The sequence below is a fragment of the Rhipicephalus sanguineus genome, chromosome 1 (genome assembly GCF_013339695.2).
Source record: "Rhipicephalus sanguineus isolate Rsan-2018 chromosome 1, BIME_Rsan_1.4, whole genome shotgun sequence".
NCBI lineage: Eukaryota > Metazoa > Arthropoda > Arachnida > Ixodida > Ixodidae > Rhipicephalus > Rhipicephalus sanguineus.
The window spans coordinates 28,224,487-28,245,092 of NC_051176.1; the positions used below are offsets into that span (position 1 = coordinate 28,224,487).

Sequence of the window (20,606 nt, forward strand, 5' to 3'; positions counted from 1 at the left end):
GTCCACGAGGGCACCTACTTCAGCAAACGGTGTGCCGGCAAAGAGCCATCAGATGGTATGTATCTTTCTTGCACTAAAATGCTATTACGGTAACTTCGCTTCGAACTTAAACACAGTGCTGCGCATGTATAATTTTTTGACAACACCGACGCTGTGGTCAAGTATTCATGCTCCATTTTAATGTATTTTGCAGGACAAGCATGCGTGTGCTGCCGCTACCTCAGAAAGGTCCTGCTGACGAGGTGCTCGAGATTAAAACGAACAGTTCTGAAGAAAACACTGAATACAGCACAGAAACTTCGTTCTGCACGGCAAAAAAACCGAAGGTTGTCACATAAAGTGAGCGATCTGAAAGATCAATTGTGCAAGATCCAAAAGGAAAATGCCTCTAAGCCAGAGGAGATACTTGAAGCGGAAATCTCCTTCCTCAGCCCTAAGCAGCAAGAATGCGTAAGGCAATGCTTCTCGGCTGCCAAAAAGAAAAACAGCAAGGGAAACGTCTACAGCAAGGCCTGGATACTAGAGTGCATCTTCATGAAAATGAAGAGTCCGAAATTATATGAGCATCTCAGAAAGCATAATATTGTTACGCGTACGAACGGGGTTTATTGAGATGCAACGCAGCGGTAGCCTCAGCGGCCTTGAGTTCGCACCGAGGTTGTCGCTATCGCCAGGCACGTCTTCTTCCTCTTCACCTCTCTCATGCCCAGACCCACTACACACAGGTGCACATACCCAGACTACGATTGTAACATCTCTCCGCGCGCAGACGAAGCCCACCGGGCGAGTCAAACAGTCTCTCTAGGAATGAACGGCTTTAAACGGGCAATATGCGTGAGTTCAGTCTTTGCAGCACGTCGGCCATTGGCGTGGAGGCGAGCAACGCGGTAAGTCACTTCGCTTATGCGGTCGAGAACAACATAGGGTCCAACGTAGTGTGCCAGCAGTTTTTCACATAATCCACGTTTTCTCACTGGTGTCCAAAGCCACACGAAGTCACCGGGTTCATATGTCACGTGTCGGCGTCGGCGGTCGAACCGTAACTTCGAGCGTTCTTGCGAAGCAAGAGTGCGCAAATGAGCGAGACGTCGGGCCTCTTCCGCACGGCACATAGTCTTGGAAATGCAGAGATCATCGTGGTCTAAAAATGGCAAAATCGTGTCGAGTGTGTAGCGTGGCGGTCTAGCATAAAGAAGAAAGAAGGGACTGTAGCCGGTAGTTTCGTGCTGTGCGGTGTTGAATGCATAAGTAATGAAAGGCAGAACATCGTCCCAGTTTTTGTGATCTGATGCGACGTACATGGACAGCATGTTCGTGAGAGTTCTGTTTGTGCGTTCAGTAAGACCGTTCGTTTGAGGGTGATAGGGCGTAGAGTGCCGAAAACTTGAAGCACATAGACGAAGCATCTCTTCGACCACGTCTGCCGTGAACTGGCGTCCACGATCACTAATAACGACTTTGGGAGGGCCGTGCCGGAGAATGACAAAGTGTAGCATGAAGAGGCACACGTCACGCGCAGTAGCCGATGGTGTAGCGGTCGTCTCGCAGTATCGTGTCAGATGATCGGTGCACACGACGATCCAACGATTTCCGTTGGAGGAGCGCGGAAAGGGACCAAGAAGGTCAATTCCAACTTGCTCAAATGGAGTTCTTGGTGGCGGCAAAGGGTGTAGTCGACCAGGAGGAGTACTTGTAGGACGCTTGCGACGTTGACATTCGTTGCAGCTAGACACGTATTGTTGCGTGGTCTGATGCATCTTGGGCCAGTAAAACCTTTCTTGAAGGCGGTAGAGAGTCCTCGTTGCTCCTAAATGACCGGATGTTGGATCATCATGCATGGCTCTCAAAATGTAAACGCGGAGACTCTTCGGGACTACCAGAAGATATCGCGAACCTGTAGCAGAATAGTTCTTCTTGTATAGTAGCCCGTCGCGTATGCAGAAACGAGTGGCCGATGATTTTCGTCCGTTAGCAAGAAGTTGCTGTAAAGTACTGTCCTTCTGCTGCTCAGTCCTAAATGTGTTCTTGTCAGGAAAGCCTGGCTCCAACGATGCGATGTACCCGTCGAAGTTGTCCGCGTCACAGACCGTCGTGGGAAGCGGCAGCCGCGAAAGGCAGTCTGCATCAGCGTGCCGGCGACCACTTTTATATGAAACCGTGAAGTCGTACTCCTGTAGACGAAGTGCCCAACGTGCAAGTCGACCGGATGGATCGCGCAGATTTACCAGCCAGCATAGAGAATGATGGTCGGTCACGACGGTGAAGGGGCGTCCGTATAGGTATGACCGGAAGCGTTGCACTGCGAAACCACAGCAAGACACTCCTGTTCCGTAACGGTGTAGTTACGCTCAGACTTGCTTAGGGAGCGACTCGCATACGCCACGACATGTTCTTTGGTATCGACGCGTTGAACCAAAACAGCACCGACACCAACGCCGCTAGCGTCCGAGTGCACTTGTGTGGGAGCCATAGGGTCGAAGTGTCGGAGAATCGGATGGGACGTCAATCGGAACTTGAGTTCACAAAAAGCGGACGCACATTCCGGGGTCCATTCGAACCGTGCGCCTTTTTGAAGCAGGCACGTCAGAGGGTGCACGATGTTAGCGAATGCAGGAATAAAGCGACGGAAGTACGAACATAGTCCCAGAAAACTCCGTAGTTCTTTGACTGAGCGTGGCTGGTTGAAGGCTTCCACTGCAGCCGTCTTCGCTGGATCAGGTCGGATGCCTTCTTTGTCTACCAAGTGGCCTAGAACGAGTGTTTGGCGCTCTCCAAAATGGCATTTCTTTGAGTTTAACACCAAACGTGCTTTGCTTAGACAATCGAGTACAAGGTCGAGACGTGTGTTGTGCTCACGGAACGTGCGCCCAAAGATCACTACATCGTCTAAATAACACATGCAGATTTCCCATTTCAAACCGCGCAAGATGTTGTCCATGAAGCGCTCGAACGTGGCTGGCGCATTACACAGTCCGAACGGCATTACATTAAATTCGAAAAGTCCGTCCGGTGTTACAAATGCCGTTTTTTTCCTTATCCTCCTTGTGCATTGGTATCTGCCAATAGCCTGACCGCAAATCGACAGATGAAAAGTAAGAAGCCGATGAAAGGCAATCTATAGCGTCATCGATCCGTGGAAGAGGATATACATCCTTTTTGGTGATAGCGTTGAGGCGACGGTAATCAACGCAAAATCGCCATGAGCCGTCTTTCTTCTTAACCAGGATTACTGGGGCTGCCCACGGACTGCACGACGGCTGGATAACATTTTTCTTTAGCATGTCTTGAACTTGTTCATGTATAACCTTGCGCTCCGAAGGTGACACACGGTATGGCTTCTGACGGATAGGGCGATTACATCCCGTATCAATGCGGTGCTGTATGCGAGAAGGAGGAAATGATGGTGGATCCTCCTTCTGGGCAAAGTCGAAAACTCCGGAGTGTTTCGTGAGAATACTCGCCAGTTCACGGCGCTGGTTAGTGCTGAGCTCTTTGTTGATCATAGCCATAATTGAGGAGTCTATGGCGTGCGCAGTATCAGAATCGGACTCATCCGCGGAATCGCGGCTCTCTGCAAGGTTGGCAAGAGAAAGTACTTGCTGTTCGCGAATCGCCGCAAGCTTCAGACCCTTCGGCAGTGTCGTAGGGTTCATCGGAACAGTTGATGGTCCATAAGCTACGTGCGCCCTTGAACAACTGACAGCGTACAATAAGGTATCAGAACATTTTTCTTCATGCAACTCAGGTGAATCGGTTCCACGGTAGCGTCAAATGTCTTGTCGGTTGTGGGGGAACATGTGACTGGGACACACTTTGCTGACAACGGCGGAACAACTGTATCTATGCATACGTAAAGGGCACTTTCGTGACAAGGCAGGTGTTCCATAAACGCAGACGGAATGCCCGAATCTACGGTAATTTCTCCCGTTCGGCAATCAACATTAGCACCGCACAGCTTCAGGAAATCCAGGCCCAGTATTACGTCATGCGTGGCGTGAGGCAGAACTGCGAACTCTGCGTTATATACATGACCACCCAAGCTCACTTCCACACTGCACACACCAACAGGATGTAGGAGGTCGCCACTCACTCCGCGAAACGTATCGGTACGGTCCCAGCAGAACATCACTTTTCGACCAAGGAGGCGCTTGAACGCGAAACTCATAACGGAAATGGTTGCTCCTGTGTCCACTAAGGCCATAGTTGAAACGTTGTCTATCCACACACACACCTTATTCTTGAACATACAAACTGACGGAGGTATTTCTGTCGAAATCGTAGAATGTCCAGCGACCTCACCTCCAACGGCCGCGTCGACTAGTTTTCCGGAGGGGGCGACGGGTATCGGCGCCGAGGAGACGGCGAACGACTTACACGAGGAGCAGGCGGTGGTGTTAAGCTGCGATCGGAGGCCGGAGAGGGGTTTCGCAACATCCCTGGTCTTTGGTTGGCCGAGCTTCCTGTGAACATGTAGGCACTTGATGCACGAGGTCGGTCAGATGTCGTCGAGCGGTCGTACCTCGGCGGCTGGCGGCGATGGCAGTACCTCGCAATGTGGCCCTCGACGCCGCAGCTGTAGCACACGGGCAGAGGTCGTGCAAAGAAATGCTGTTGAGAACGCTCCGCCGTGAAGGGTCGTCTCACCGGATGCGGAGGCTCAGCAGCCTGGACTGTAGCTGTCTGTCGCTGTGTGCCGCGGCCGGGACGAAAGCGTTGCGCATGTTGCTGTTCAAATGCGAATGTGTCTGGATGCGGCCACATTCTTCCTGGTTCAGTGGGGTCCGCAACGCACACTGACGGTGGCAAAGGAGCACATGGTGCTACTGGCGTCGAGTAGTGCGGAGAGTAGGTGACGTCGTGTCGCCGCAGTTCTTCACGCACGATTTGGCGAATAGTTGAAGCAAGGTCGGCGGGCGGACTTACATCGACGCTTGCGACAGTTGTGACATTTGCCAGTCGCCCAATTTCGGCGCAATGCGACGTGTCTTCAGCGTCTCAAAGGTACGGCAGTGGCGCAGAACATTCGAGACAGAGGTAAGATCTTCTCTACCTATTAGGAAGTTGTAAACATCTTCTGCGATACCTTTGAGAAGATGTCCGACCTTGTCTTCTTCCGACATCCGCGGGTTTATAATCTTGCACAGCTTGAGGACTTCCTCTATGTATGTGGTGCAAGTCTCCCCAGGAGTCTGAGCTCTTTGCGCAAGCGTCCTCTCAGCGCCTTTCTTCTTGGAATCAGAGTCACCGAAGCATTGTTTCATTTCTTCTACAAAGAGCTCCCACGTTGTTAAAGACTCCTCGTGATTCTCGTACCATACCAGAGCGGTTTCCGTCAGAAACAGCGCTACATACTCGAGCTTGGAGATGGAGTTCCAGTGGTTGTATCGGCTCACCCTGTCATAATGCTTGAGCCACTCGTCCACATCTTCTCCTCCTCTTCCAGCGAACGGGCGCGGTTCCATGTAGTGACGAATCGCTGCATCCGGTGTTGACCTATGCGCAGTTGCAGCTGACACTGAGTCTTGTGCCTCGTTCCGGAGCATGGTGAAAGTCGTCGGTGAGAGACCGGCAAGGCGGCGGCTCCGGCGAAGTTCAAGCGGTTGTGGCTCCGTGGTACGTCGACGTCGCGTACCCCGCACCTCCACCACTCTGTTACGCGTACGAACGGGGTTTATTGAGATGCAACGCAGCGGTAGCCTCAGCGGCCTTGAGTTCGCACCGAGGTTGTCGCTATCGCCAGGCACGTCTTCTTCCTCTTCACCTCTCTCATGCCCAGACCCACTACACACAGGTGCACATACCCAGACTACGATTGTAACAATATCATATCTTTGCCCAGCAAGAGTACCTTGAAGCGCTATATGCGGGCGTACAAAACCGCATTTGGTTTCAACCATAAAGTGCTCGACCAACTGAAGAAAAAGACTCAACACATAAGTAGATTTGAGCTGCATGGTGGCCTTTTGGTGGATGAAATCAAATTATCCGAGCATCTACAAGTCACATCCTCTGGCCGTATTGAGGGATTCGTTGATCTTGGCCCTTTTACAGCTGATGCACAGGACGTCCCGTGTGACCACGGGATGGTCATCATGTTTGTGCCGTTTGCTGGCAAATGGACACAGGTTATTGGTGCTTTTGCCACTAGTGGCAACGCCAAGGCTGAAGTACTGGCCAAAATACTTATAGAAGCCACAATACTTGCGGAAGCCAGCGGCCTTTTGGTCGATTTTATAACTTGTGACGGTGCATCCTGAAATCGTCGCATGTGGAGTATATTGGGGGTCGGTGTAAAGAAGGGGAAGATCACGTGCAGCCGACAACACCCTGTTGATCCATCAAGGCAGTTGTTCTTCTTATCGGATTTCCCCCATTTATTGAAATGCCTGAGAAATTCCCTTCTGAAAGGTCCACTGAACACTCCAGGTGGCATGGTGAGTTTACATCGGTAATGAAGTGCACTTGTGATACCAAGCCTGAAAAGGTTATAGTCTACTCCAACAATTCTCACATCCCAAGTTTTCTTCGTAATGAACTAATGTTGTGCATTGTTACGTTCCAGGTCTCTATTGAACCTGTAAGGCGAGCCTTCAAGCTAGATTCAAGCCATCTTACCCTGAAAGCAATGCCTGGCCTGACATCTGTGCACTTACAACCAAACGGGTTTGAAAAAATGAGAGTCGCCCTTGCACTTCAGCTCTTTGGAAACCGTGTCATCAATGGCCTGCATTTTTACAAGGAGAAATTGGAATCGTCATGGGGTGACATTGATCCAAAAATTGCGTTCTTCAGGTAAGCAAAAGTGTTTATAATTTTTCACCTAATTTCCACACTGTGAAAGTAGATGTACAGTCACGCTGTTGGACCAGCACTACCACCACAACTAATGTTAAACAAAGAACAACACGACTTGTCCTAAAGCTGTTTACAATCTTCACTGCGTACAGTCTGGTTGCTGTCAGTTGTTTCTCTTTTTCTTCATTTGTCTCCTTGTGTGATGTTTATGTAAAACTGTAGTGTTTCATGATAGTGATGGTTTTTATGTGAGCTGAACTCAAAAGCTAATAACATCAGGGGTTTTACGTCTCAAAACCAGATATGATTTTGAGGGACGCCGTAGTGGAGGGCTCCGGAAATTTCGACCATCTGGTGTTCTTTAACGTGCACTGACAACGCACAGTACACGGGCCTCTACCATTTCGCCTCCACCGAAATGCGACCGCCGCGGCCGGGATCGAACCCGTGACCTTTGGGACAGCAGCCGAGCACCCTAGCCATTGATCCACCGTGGCGGACCTTAACTCAAAAGCTCTTACCAACTAGAGGCTAACAGATTGGCGGTAAAACATGACTGCGTCTTAATCCACTTGTCATACATTAAAAATATACCGACATTGGCAGCCACCATGGGGCTGCGTGGCTGCATAATTCCACTTGTGCTTTTGGTTCTTTGATGCTAAATTACAACAGCAATATAACTAAGTCCTGTGTGTGCACTGAAGTTAAATTTTGCTGTTTCAGAACTGTCAACTGCCTCATTAGAACCATGACGTCCCGCTTTACTGCACAAGCATTGCGTCCAGGCTCCAGCAGCGTTCAGAGAATCAAGGACTTCCTTCAGTTACTGTCGCAGTGGGAGAAGCACGCACATGGTGTAGGGGGCTTTTTGAGCGTGTCAACGGCAGATGGTTTCAAGGTCACACTTCCTGCAACCCTGGAGCTGTTGGATTACCTCTGCACACAAGGATTCAAGTACCTGATGACATCTCGCCTGAGCCAGGATCCTTTAGAAAACTTCTTCGGGATTGTAAGGCAATCCTGTGGCTCCAACGACCACCCGACACCCACACAGTTTTTGATTGTAGTGAATTGCCTCGCATTTTACAATTTGGCAAGCACTGTTAGAACAGGCAATGCTGACACCAAAGAGGTCGTCAGTTCCTTGCTCGATGCTTGTGATGCTTACACTACTGAAACTGACATTGACAAACTCATCGAGTCGGGTAACCTTTCTTTAGCAGAACAGAAAATGCACCGCATTTCTCCAGAACAAAGTGGTTACGTCGTGGAAAAGAGTGATGACAGGCTAATTAATTACATGGCTGGGTATGTAGCGCGCAAATTTATCTCTGATTGTGTTCAATGCAAGGACTTGCTTTTGCGAAGACCAAGTGATATGTCTGAAGATGATGAGTTCTTAGCTATTTGTGACAAAGGAGGGTTGATTTATCCCTCACGTGTGCTTTTCTTAACAGTAAGGAAGTTAGAGAACATGTTCACGACTTTCTTCAGCCAGGAAAAGCTATGCAGCAACAGTATAGTTGATGTTATGTTGTTGGGTAATTCTGAGATTTCATATGGTGTAGGATGCAGTGAGCACTCCGAAGTGCTTACAGCCAGCATTGTCAAGTTCTATGTCCTCACAAGGCTTCACTTTTATGTGAAAGGCTTTAATGAGTCACGGGAAGCACGCAGGAAGAAGAACTTTCATGCAAAGTTGAGTAAGTGCTCGTAGTTCTAGTTCCGGTCTATGTCTCGTGACTAAATTTGAAGGAGTGCTGTCTAAACACAATTTAATGCTGTACATTTGAGAACTGCAAACATCTGCATAGTTCGGAATAAACTATTGGTATCTCTGCAAAAGTTGTTCTTTTTTATTGGTCATGTTAAGAGCACACAGACAGATTTTTCCAGCCCAATGCTTTCATTTCTTCTGTGGGCAGCAAGATCTGTTGAAAAATTGCTCAACAGCACAATGCATCCAACAAATTCGAACCTCAATACAAGGTCGCATCGACCGGTGTTTGTCCTTAGCGAACCTTGAATCATGCTAGTAGTTTATTCGAAAATACAAACGGTGTACCTTAACTTAATACTTTTTTATATTTTATAACTTGACTTCACGAATGGACAAAATTGCAGATCTTGGAACAATCATTCACGTAGTTGAAGCTTTAAAATAAATTGTCGCGTTTTTGACAATCACTTACGGAACAATGTAAAAATAAAACAAATAGGAGCGCCGTGATTCTTCAATAAATTGTAATTTCTGATGCTGCAAGACCAAACTGGGCTAGATTTAAAAAATCGACTGTTCCCTGTTGACCGCTCGGAAATCTCGGTAACGTTTCCTGCATAAGGTAATGATTGTTTAATGTAGTGCGCGCTTTACACGACGCAACGCCACCGGGCTAAATTTGGGCATATCAGCATCGCGATCGAAGCAGCTGAAATGTACACAGAAGTAGTCTCGTTTCCACGAGCGCTATGTTGCATGCTGAACAATTTTGCTAGCCGCTACCACATCTACGTATGCCATAAAATTCTGGTGGGCAGCGGTAGCTATTTACAGGGCACGCACCGAAATACGGAGCGACGATTCCAAGCTACGATGCAGCGCGTACCACCAGTTTCTTACAGCCCATGCTCTGGTGGCGCCATCTCGTGCGGTCAACGTGACAAGCGTCGCTCGCGGGGCCTCCCTGAGCCCACTACCCAAGATATTCTAGTACACTATAACTCTGCGCCTCCCGGCGGCCATATTGGTTCAAAAGTGCCGGGCGGCGCGCAGAGGCTAGCGCGGGAACGGTACTGTAAACACGTTGTTCTTGACGTATTGCGATCCGTTCTTTGACCGCTATGACAGACTGCTGTGTGCCACTGTGTACTAGTTCACACGCGAAAGGCCAGCGGATGTTTCCCTTCCCTCGTAACAGCGAGCGAAGAAAAAAATGGGAAGCACAAGTGAAACGCGACCGCTGGCATCCGACCGACAGCACCAAGATATGCGAGGTTAGTTGTTTACTTGTCCAGCATGTGGCCGTGCATTCTTTATCGCTGGCAGTGAGCATGCTGGTAAAGAAATTCTTGCTTGTCTCGCTATAGCTGCATCTCATAATCATCGCGTGAAGCTGCTTTTACAAAGAGGATGTTAAGCTTTGCGTTAAGCCGTGCGGAGTGAATAGATGCTTCGGCTACCTTGCCGATAAGCTTAGATAAGCTTGGTCAAGACAAGTTAATCATAGCTCATCCTAAATAAGCATAGCCTAAACAGTCAGTAGTAATCGATACAAATCGATACTGATTGATACTCATTGATACCAATTAAGCCGCCGGATTAAACCAGGGTAGGCTTAGAAAAAACCTAGTTAAGCCATTATATCGCAGCCTAATTGAGTTTGGACAAGCCAATTTAACGCTAGTGATACCAATCTATACTGATAGATACCTATCAAGTGGGATTAGGCAATATTAGTGGAGATTATGTAGGATCACGCTAATCCGGTCTAAGATGAGGTGGCATAGCCATGAGGTAGATTAGACCCGACTAGGCTATGTTCTTTTAGATTAAGCATGACTAAATAAACCCGGGTTAAGCTAATCCTGAACAAGTCAATGTTGAGTGAATTGAGAATGACTAGCCGTTTGGGTGACTGCGTATGGTCACATTAAGCCGATCCGATTAAATTAGATTAAGCTGGATTAAGGTAGTCCGAATCTTGAACCATTCAATTTTGAGTAAGTTGAGGTTGCCTAGACAGTTGGATGACAGAGTATGGCCACAATAAGGCAATGTGGATTAAGCCGGATTAAGCTAATCGGGACTAATGTAATCTCGAACTAGCCATTTTGAGTCAATTCAGTTTGTCTACTCAGTTGGATGATAGAGTATGGCCACAAAACAGTGTGGATTAAGCCGGATCAAGCTAATCCGCATTAAGCTAATCACAAGCAAGTGAATTTGGAGTGAGATTGTCTTGCCTCTTAGAGCTCCATGACAGGGTCATGTTAGAGCTCTAACAGAGCTCCATGACCGGGTCATGTATGTCATGACGTATATGACATGATTTTCGTGTTATGAGCAGTAATTTATATTCATCTCACGCTGCTATCGTGCCCTGTCAATATTGGTATACTGAGAGTTAATAAAAGAGCCTTTAGAGCTGTATTACCGAGTCATGTATGTCATGGCCTGCATGACATGCATGACATGATTTATGTGTTATTACTAGTCATTTATGTTAGTCATACTCTCTTACCGTGCCATGTCAATATTGGTAGTCAACAAGTTAATAAATCTGCCATTGAAGCCCCATGACTTGGTCGTGCGTGTCATGGCGCACATGATATGCATGACATGATTTTCATGTTAGGACCAGTCAGTTACGGTAGTTATGCCCTCTTATCATGTCGTGTCAGTTTTGGTAGACACCAAATTAATAAAGTGGCTGTTAGAGCTCCATGACCGGGTGATATATGTCATGGCCTACATGACATGCATGACAAGGTTTTCGTGTTATGATCAGCTATTTATGTTATTCATAATCTCTTATCATGCCATGTAAATTTTGGTACTCAACAAGTTAATAAAACCGCCATTAGAGCTCTATGACCGGGTCATATATGTCATGGCGGACATGACATGCATGACATCTTTTTGGTGTCATGCATGTCCGCCAAGAATAAGTTAGGTCGCATCTGCGCAGCTGTGGAAAGAAAAGTAGAGGGTGGCACGAAAAAATGGAATGAGTGTGACGTTAAGCGCCGTGACAGATCGGTTGAGTGTGGAAAGGGGGTAGTATATCGTATTCCCCTATAGTGTGCAAAGTGTTATATCGGTCAAACCGGGCCGTTGTGTGAATCACCGATTAATGGACCGCAAGAACTCGTTGAAAGGGCAGCCTTCGTCTAACCTTTGCCTGCATTGTAAGGAATGTGAATGTCGTCCATTACTTAAGGAAACTAAAGTGCTGTCGAGGCTCAAGGATAGGACCGCGCGAGAGATTGTGGAGGCATTCTACATTCACAAATCAGCTGACGTATGTGTGGCAAGGCCTTCGGTGAACTTGCATAAACTCGAGATTGACTATCTAACCGCCAACCTGTAATCATAACCACGTGTCTTTCCTTTTTCTTTTTCTATATATGTGTGGTTTCTGAAAATAAACCTTCAGTTGTTAGTCTGCGCTCGTCTTGTGGTTCTTCCCTTCGTGTTCGTGTTTTTCGCGCAAAATGCAATCTGCAGTGTTATGACCAGTCATTTTTTTCATCTTACGCTGCTATCATGCCCTGTCAGTTTCGGTATACATAAAGTAAATAAAACGGCCGTTAGAACATTATGACTGTCTCATGTGTCATGGCGCACATGACATGCATGACATGATTTTCGTGTTATGACCAGTCATTCATGTTAGCCATACGCTCCTATCGTGCCGCGTCAATTTTGGTACGCATCAAGTTAATAAAGCGGCCGTAAGAGCTCCATGACCGGGCCATGCATGTCATGGCCTATATGACATGCATGACAAAGTTTTCGTGTAATGACCAGTCATGTATATTTTCGTCATGCTCCTATCATACCATGTCAATTTTGGTATACATGAAGTTGACCAAACGGCCGTTGTACTCCTTGACTATGTCACGTATGTCATAGCGTACATTGAAGGCACGTCATGATTTTCATGTAATGAGCAGCCATTTATGTTTTTCACATGCTGTTGTCATGCCATGTCAATTTTGGTACTCAACTTAATCAATCGGCCGCAAGAGCACAAGGACATACGCAGCCAATGAGATAGATAGACCGATAGATACGCTCTAAATGCTTTTTTTTTTCGCCATCAAATTCTTCGTTCGTAATAATTACTGCCTAATCTATTTGTTACCAACATTATATGTGCAAGCCCTACTACCAGAAGGGATAAACTAAGCCAAATTACCGCGAATTTCGCTGAAAGCGTTCCATCTTTGAATGCCAGGCTCCACGCGCTGCGCGGGCGGGAAGGAGCGCGCGTTCCGCGGGTAGGTCGAGATATAGTGGTTGTTTTTCTCCACATGAATCGCTCGCACTGAGTGTAACTCAAAACAAAGAAAATACACGAACGTGAGCAATATAAGCCGTCAAACATTAAAAATAAACGTTTCCGAATTCTGGCATCGCTAAAAGTGACCTACATGCGCAGGTTTCTTTTTAAAAATACATCGCTCGCACAAGAAGCGCCATTTATTTTCAGCGTCCTTCTGAGGAACCACCTAAAGCTCTAGTCCGGTGCCGTGTGTCATCGGCGCAACTCCTTCCTGCAAATGGTCCCTGTGGGCGACAAAAGGGGTTTACTTCAAAGCACTTTACTTTTGCCCGTCTGTCAGGGGCATATTACACAGAGTGAAATATTATTTTGCAAAATAGTGGCAAGAAGTGCATTTTATTTTAAATATATGATATCAATAGCTGCACCAGTAAAGAGAAGTGGGCAAAAGCATGCCTGAAGCTATGTCTCGCTAATGACTGAAGCCGACTGCACTTTCATGAGGAACAGGCACTCATGAATGGGCAAAAAATGTCTCAATAGAATCTTATTTCTTGTGCCACTGTCTGTCACTAAGATGCCTTTTTCACTTGCTTTTTTTATCATATATTTTTCACACCTACCTCGGTGAAGTAGGATGCTCAGAACTAATGAAACAATGAAAACGTTTTTTTCCCATCAAGCCGTCCTACTAACTTTTCAGTATGCAGTTCTATTCTCTGTGAAGCACTTCAAAAACTTTTCTACTGAACTATACATAATGCAAGTTCCCTCATTCTGTGAAGCAGTGTTTAAACAAAAGGGCATCTAAGCTTATGTGGATTCTTGTTCTTGGTAGAGCACGAGTGCAAGCTTCAGTAGCTGCCAAGTCTTAAATATGTGCTGTTCGTAACATCGGTTCATTCGTATTGTTGTGTTGTACAGGAACAGTGTTAAATATTTCCTTTTTTCTCTAAGCCTTTAAGACGCCACCTATGAAAAACTGTCATTAAATGCGTCAAATCGATACATTATTTTAAGGCACTCGATATTCTATTGCAACAAAAATAATTTCAGAATGGGTTAAAATATTTGTGTTATAGTGGTTAATTCTAATTCAATTGAAATTAAATATTTCTTTTGGGAACTCATTCATGATCCGTTTTGAAATAATAGAGTGAAATCTTACACCACAAATATAGTGGAAATTTGTTTTCGGTATGTTCATTTGCAGTGAAGAAAAATTATACTTTTGGTGCGGCTCACGGGAAGGGGCACGTCGAACGACTCGTTGAAGAGTGTAGTGCCTTTAGCAAACTGGTCATATACAACAGTACACTGCAAAATGAAGTCAATTGAAGACAAATTTATTATGCAGCAGGTTCATTTCATCCAAATCTCAACGTATCTTGCTCTCTATTTAGCCCCTAGTCGCTACAAATGGCAAAAACAAATGGTACACACAATTATATACATAGCGTGTCAAAGGGTTGAAGGTTAATTTTCTGGAGAGTCCTTTGCTTTGTAGGTGGTCAAGTAAAGCTTCATTTTAGTTGTAATTATGAACTTCATTAATTGAAAAAGCTAACCTTAGTGATGAAATTTAGTGAAACAAAAATACTCGGTATCATCACATCTTATTGCCAAGGGCCTATATGTACTGTGGGATATTTTGTGCATATGCAAGACAAAGGAGTATCAAGGGTGAATGCAAAAGAGATCAGCTTCAGTTTTCTCTGTTCTGAGGTGTCAGTTTTATTTTGAAGGGCCATACATAAGTAGTGCTTCAGATTTGACAAATGATTTTGCGTGCTTTTTTAAGATGTGAAGGAAACGAGGGCTTGCAAGTGTCCTACATGTAGGACGCTTCTTTGATGTGCTTTAAAATCGCTACTTCTTTTGGTGAAGACTAGAGCCATTTATAGCAAATGAAGCAGGTGTCTGCCGAAACATGTGCTATAGCCTACACATTGCTTGCCCTTAATATTACCACGTACGGACTACTTCATCTGAGCGAACGAGTACTCAGTACGGGATAGGCCCTGGAGCGGAGGATAGCCTAAGTTTTGACGCTTTCGTTTTCTTCAAATTATTGCAAAAATCTCGCCATTCCACCATTCGCGCTAAAAATAGTTTGGTAGCAGAGATCACACTATTGCCCGTAATTGCAAATACACAGCTTGAGCTCAATGCCACGAGAAAAAAAAAAACTCTGTGCGAAAAGCGTTGCAAAAGTGTGTTGCACTTGCCTGACAGCAAATAAATATTTTATGCGTTTTATTGAGGGCACAAATCCTCTATTCGTGAATAAAAATATTTCTTTGCTCAATTTTTCCGAGTTTGGCCATATATGGGTTAAGCACCATTGTCTTCATTAGTATACTGCAAAAACTTTAATCCTAGAAGCCTGAGAGTTACTGTGAAATGGCAGCATTTAGGCCTTCATTTTATGTTTCATAGCTAGGGCTAGCGTGGCACTACATGTGTTTGTTTAAGTCGGATATTAATTCTGTGCTTTCCTTTTTTTTCAGTCACATTTTAATGAGTCATTTGTTTTCGGAAGTATTTCAATGGTGCCGCTGAATGTAAAGTGCATTCTGACATGTCCGCATGGCAGTTAGATTTTTGTACGTATTGAACAATGTATATGTCGGTGTGTACAGGCATGAATGCGCAGATTATGTTGCACATTAATGGAACATGTAATTATTTAGAGTAAGACAAGGGGCATAGAAATATGTTCATGTAAGACAAAGACACGAGATAAATAGATTCGATGCCTGGAAATAAAAAGTGTTCAGTACTCTGATATCAAGGGCTATTGAGTGAATAGTATTAATGTGTGTAATTACTGAGAAACAGAAAAGAAAATCTTTTATGACTACATTTACTAATCTTGATGTGAAATAAACTTTGTGCTAACTTCAAATTTTCATGTTTATATGTTACCACACTGTACATGCTACTGGAGGTCACACGTCACTGGCCAGTAGCATGCCACACTGTGCATCCTACTTGGCTGTGACGACAACTGCGAAGGGTAAATGTTGGAAAAGCTGCAGACATGAGAAGCTAGGTGAAAGGTGCGCACAAGTGAACTGTTGGATTTTAGAACTGCATGTTGAATTCCTTAACGTAATATTCATATTTTTTACTTTAACTCATTCAACCATTCTAGTGGGTCAAGCAAAAAACATCGAAGCCACATGGTAATGGGCTCTGTATTAATCACATATTAAGAGGACTGAAAAGTTCCTTATAAATAAAACATCCTTGTAATGTTTCAAAAGCAGGAACAAATGTGATAGCGACTTCATGATTGTATTATGGAACCACGAGGACACAAGCAGAATATCCAGATGATACATTTTTGTGCCTTCCAGTGAGATGTTCAGTATCAACCCGATGAGAGGCAGCAAATGTGGAAATGGGCACAAGTCAAGGACAGCTGCAGACAGCAAAATGATGAAACTGATGCGACGATTGCGCCGAATCACCGAAGATGTAACTTAACTTTTTTGCTGGTGTTACTTGCTGATGAGCTCGTAATTCCTGCTATATTTTGGTTGCGTGTGTAGGGCGTAATATTCAATAAGGGTGCGTTGAATATATGAGGTAAGCAAGCCTGAATGGTCAATTTAAAGAGATCCATCATAAAAACTTTTAGTGAAGCAATGTTGAAGCACTTGTTTTTACACAACAAGACAAACTTTATGATAATCAAAGCAATTTTCAGATATACTAACAATATTTGCAGGATTGTGTTGTCGAATTTACATTCCTTATTCTTTTTCGCTTGCATGCTTCCTCGTGTCTCTTTGTCTAAACAGGGGAACCAGTGCCACCCTGTCTATTTCTCATACTACGAGTGGGTGCTTTGCTTTGTGAAAAGGAACATAAGAGCTCTATAAGTGGAAGCTAGAGGCAGTTGTAGCGGCTGTAGGTGGTGGTCTGGCATGCATTGGCCTCCTGGCCATGCCTGGTTATTTTGACCCCCAGTAGCCGACACCTTGAACGGACGTGCTTTCTCATGCAGCGAACTGTGCATTCTAGTCGGCTGTCACTGAGCGTCGTCCACACTCTCGCGTATTCTCTTTCATGAATGACTGCGCGTATGTGAGCTGACTTCAGGTTGTCATATTGACATGAGCAAGAAATCACATACATGGCACTATTTGCTGTGGCTATGTAACCAGACAATATACTAGAAGGCAGACAGTATTAGCAAAGAAAAATTCTTAGGTTGACCAAATCACTATTAATTCATTCCTCTCATTACTGCAACAGCATGTAAAGCACCGTAACTTTCCTCACCACACAGCACCTATTTTTACAACTTTTTAAGTACAATGTGGCGTCAAGCTGTGCACATTAGTGACTGTAAAGCAACGAAGTGCGCTGTTTGGCACATTTCATATTCCTCATTACGTGCGAAATTTCCAAGCCATTATTAAAACACTTTCAAGGAGACATTAGCACAACATTCCTAAGGTGAAAAAACGTACAATATTTCTAGGACACATTACGTATGACAATCCTAAGGTGACATTACGAACAGCATTTCTTCGAGACATAACGTATGACAATCCTAAGAAGACATTACGTACAACATGTCTAGGGAGACTCCGTTTAAGGAAATAGCTGTATTTCGGATAGACCTGTGCGCCAGTCCCAAAATTGCCGACGGCGGCGCGCCGGTGTTTCCATCTCCGGCGGCGGCGTGGCGCGGGAGGGGGAAGGGGGGGAAGAAGGAGATTCAAGAGATGGTGGGGAGAAAATTTTGCCTATTGATTTTAAGAAAAAAAAATCTGTTTCACCAAAAGGGCGAAGGAGTGAATGCGATAGGAACATGGCGTAATGTAACGAAGGCTAGCAGCTAACTCTTTTCGGTCCGATCTCGCTTAGCTCTACAAAACTCTGGTGTATGGGAATGCGGCCGTACCCGGGATAAAAGCGGTTTTCATGCATATTCTTGTATCAGTAGACGCAGCAGAAAGCGGTGAAATCACAGCGCGTAGAAGGGTATACGAGCCGTTTGCTGATGTCTGCCGACATAGCGACCGCGCCCATATAGTCAAAGTTCACAGTTGCTGCTCGAGCCACGCAGTGCCCCCTACCCCGGCATCTCTTCATGCTCCTTCGCCCAGTGAAAGACGGGCGGGGACGTTTCCTTTCTGATTGGAGAGCAATTAACGACAGGCCTCGCACGCGGGTTGATGTTATCGCATGCGCCCTCCGTGCGACAGAGAAGGCCTGCTTGTTTCATATCTGTTTCAGCCATGTTCCTCGCCAGCGCTCGCGAGCTTTTACTCGAAGGTAAACATATACGATGCGCGCAGCGATGTTGTCGATTTGGACTTTATACCGAACAGTACGTCGACGGTGAAAACCTGTCCAGAGTGTCCATATAATTGTTATCGCAACAAAGAAGTGTAAAAAAACCATGGAAGAGGGCTCGCCTTTTTTCTAGAGAGCTGCATCGTCTCCACTGTAAAGGGTTCGTCAGTTGGAAGAATCAAATAATCCGAGACCTTTTCCATTGGTTTCGTTCTCGCCTTCACTACCCTTTTTACAGGCGATATGTCCTCGCGCCACATATTTCTTCATAAAGCCCGCGTACAATGACGGCACTAAGCGTTGAACCTATCAGGATTTCGCGCTCGTCGGCTACACCCTGTTATCTCCGCTTGCGCAGCCGGAAACACACAAAATGGAGCGAAACCAGTTGATTGCGCACGATGTATAGTCACGCAATACAAGGAAGAAAAGATGGGTCACTCCATGGCAAAGCAGGGTGGGAGACAATTCACAACTGATATTTCTCGTATATCGAACTATCGAGAGCGTGTACCCAAATGATGTCACCTGAATTACTGTTGTCGCGTCACGAAGTGCGCCAAAAAGGCGAGAAACGCCAAGAGAGAATAACGCACTCGATTTTGTATTTTGAGAGCCTGTTTTGGGTCCTGAAGAAGACAGGGCGTGCAGACACGGACACAAGAGAATAGTCAAGACACCACAAACGCCGCTACCAACTGAACTATCGTACATCTGCGGAAAAGAAGTTAGACACAAATACTTATCTGCGCATTCCCAGTCAAGAAGCGATACCTATCAATCAGGTGCGCCTGGCGGTCTACGTGAGAGATAACCATTCACTCACTTGATTTCTCTCTTGTGTCTGTTTGCCCGTCGTATCTTTTTTACATGAACACCTACCAACTAGCTCAGCTATCTGTTATTGTAAGTTTTTCATTGCCTTTACTTCTATACTTATTTACCGATTTACTCGAGTAAAAACGAAAGAGAGAAAGTGTCAAGAACTTCGAGGTCGCTAGTCACGGCACGTCGGTTTGTTCCGCTGCTTCCACGTTGCGTTGTCAGGTCTACTTCGGTCCGCGAGGTTTCGTCGTCAGGGCTCTGTATGGTTCGCGTCGTGTCCTGAAGGTTTCGTCGTGGCGTCGTCGTGGGCGGCGGAGGACCTTCGGTATTTCGTCGTACAACAACCGCACCTCCATCGGTTGCTGCCCTTAGTTTTCTGGATATGGGCTAGGTGACCGGCCCCGGGTTGGGCCAGTATATCGTCGGCGTTGGGGAGAGGCGTAGTGGCCTGGCGACGGCGATCGGGAAGGTCCTCGGGGGGTCCACTGCGCTCCTGCCAGATAGTCGGCGATGTCACGTGGCCGTTCACCTCGTGCCCATTCTGGACGTGCCCGTTGACCGTTCTGGACGTGCCTCGTGACCGTTCTGGACGTGGCGCGTTGACGGCAAAGCCACGCAGTCCCAACTGTCGGTATTGGCAGCGGTGGTAGGTGTGACCAGCTTCTCCGCAATGGTAGCAGAGTGGTCGGTGGTCGGGGGCACGCCAGACGTCGGTCTTCCTCGGGGTGTAGCGCTGGCCTGACAGGCGGACTGTAGGGCGTCTGTGGCGGCGGCGGTGTCTGGCGACGGTACTGCGGTGGTGTGGCGTCTTGGCGTGGGCGTGGAGGAGGAGCATGACAGGCGGGCTGCAGCAGCATTGCTCATAGCTTGCGGCTGCTGCTCTGCTAGCTCAGGCGCGCCAAGTGACTGCTGGATCTCCTGGCGCACGACATCGACGATGGAATCCACTTGAGGTTGCGACGAAGGTAGAATTTTTCGCAGCTCCTCTTGCGCGATTGGTCAGATCGTCTCACACAGGTCGGCGGATCCTAGCGATTGAACGTCGGCGTAGCTTGTGACCGAGAAGCTGCGGTTGTATTGACGCGTTCGCATCTCAAGTGCAGCGGTGGTAGGTGTGACCAGCTTCTCCGCAATGGTAGCAGAGTGGTCGGTGGTCGGGGGCACGCCAGACGTCGGTCTTCCTCGGGGTGTAGCGCTGGCCGACAGGCCAGCGCTACACCCCGATTGCTCTCATAAGAAATATGATTGCTTGCTCGATTGTGGAAGCCTGCGTACCAAATTCAGCGACCGTCTTCGGCGGGTTCCTTATCAATCCAACGAAGAGCTCCTGTTTGACACCCCGCATGAGGAACCTCACTTTCTTCTCTTTGGGCATACTTGGGTTGGCGTGTCGAAACAGGTGATTCATCTCTTCCGTGTAGATGGCAATGTTTTCACTGGGAAGCTGCACACGGGTTTCCAGCATAGCTGCGGCCCGTTCCTTGCGGACCACGCTCGTGAACGGGCTTAGGAACGTCGTCCGAAAGAGATGGCATGTTTGTAGGGCGGATTCTCGGTTCTTGAACCACGTCCTCGCGGCGTCTTCTAGGTAGAGTATACGTGGCGCAGCTTGTCCTCGGAGTTCCAGTTATTAAATGTTGAAACCCTGTCGAAGGCCTC

At 46.6% G+C, this 20,606-nt stretch overlaps 1 pseudogene; it reads left to right on the forward strand.

The window, feature by feature from the left end:
* Nucleotides 1–411: 411 nt before the first annotated feature.
* Nucleotides 412–20,606, forward strand: part of LOC125757040 (uncharacterized) — a 28,304-nt pseudogene continuing 8,109 nt past the window's right edge.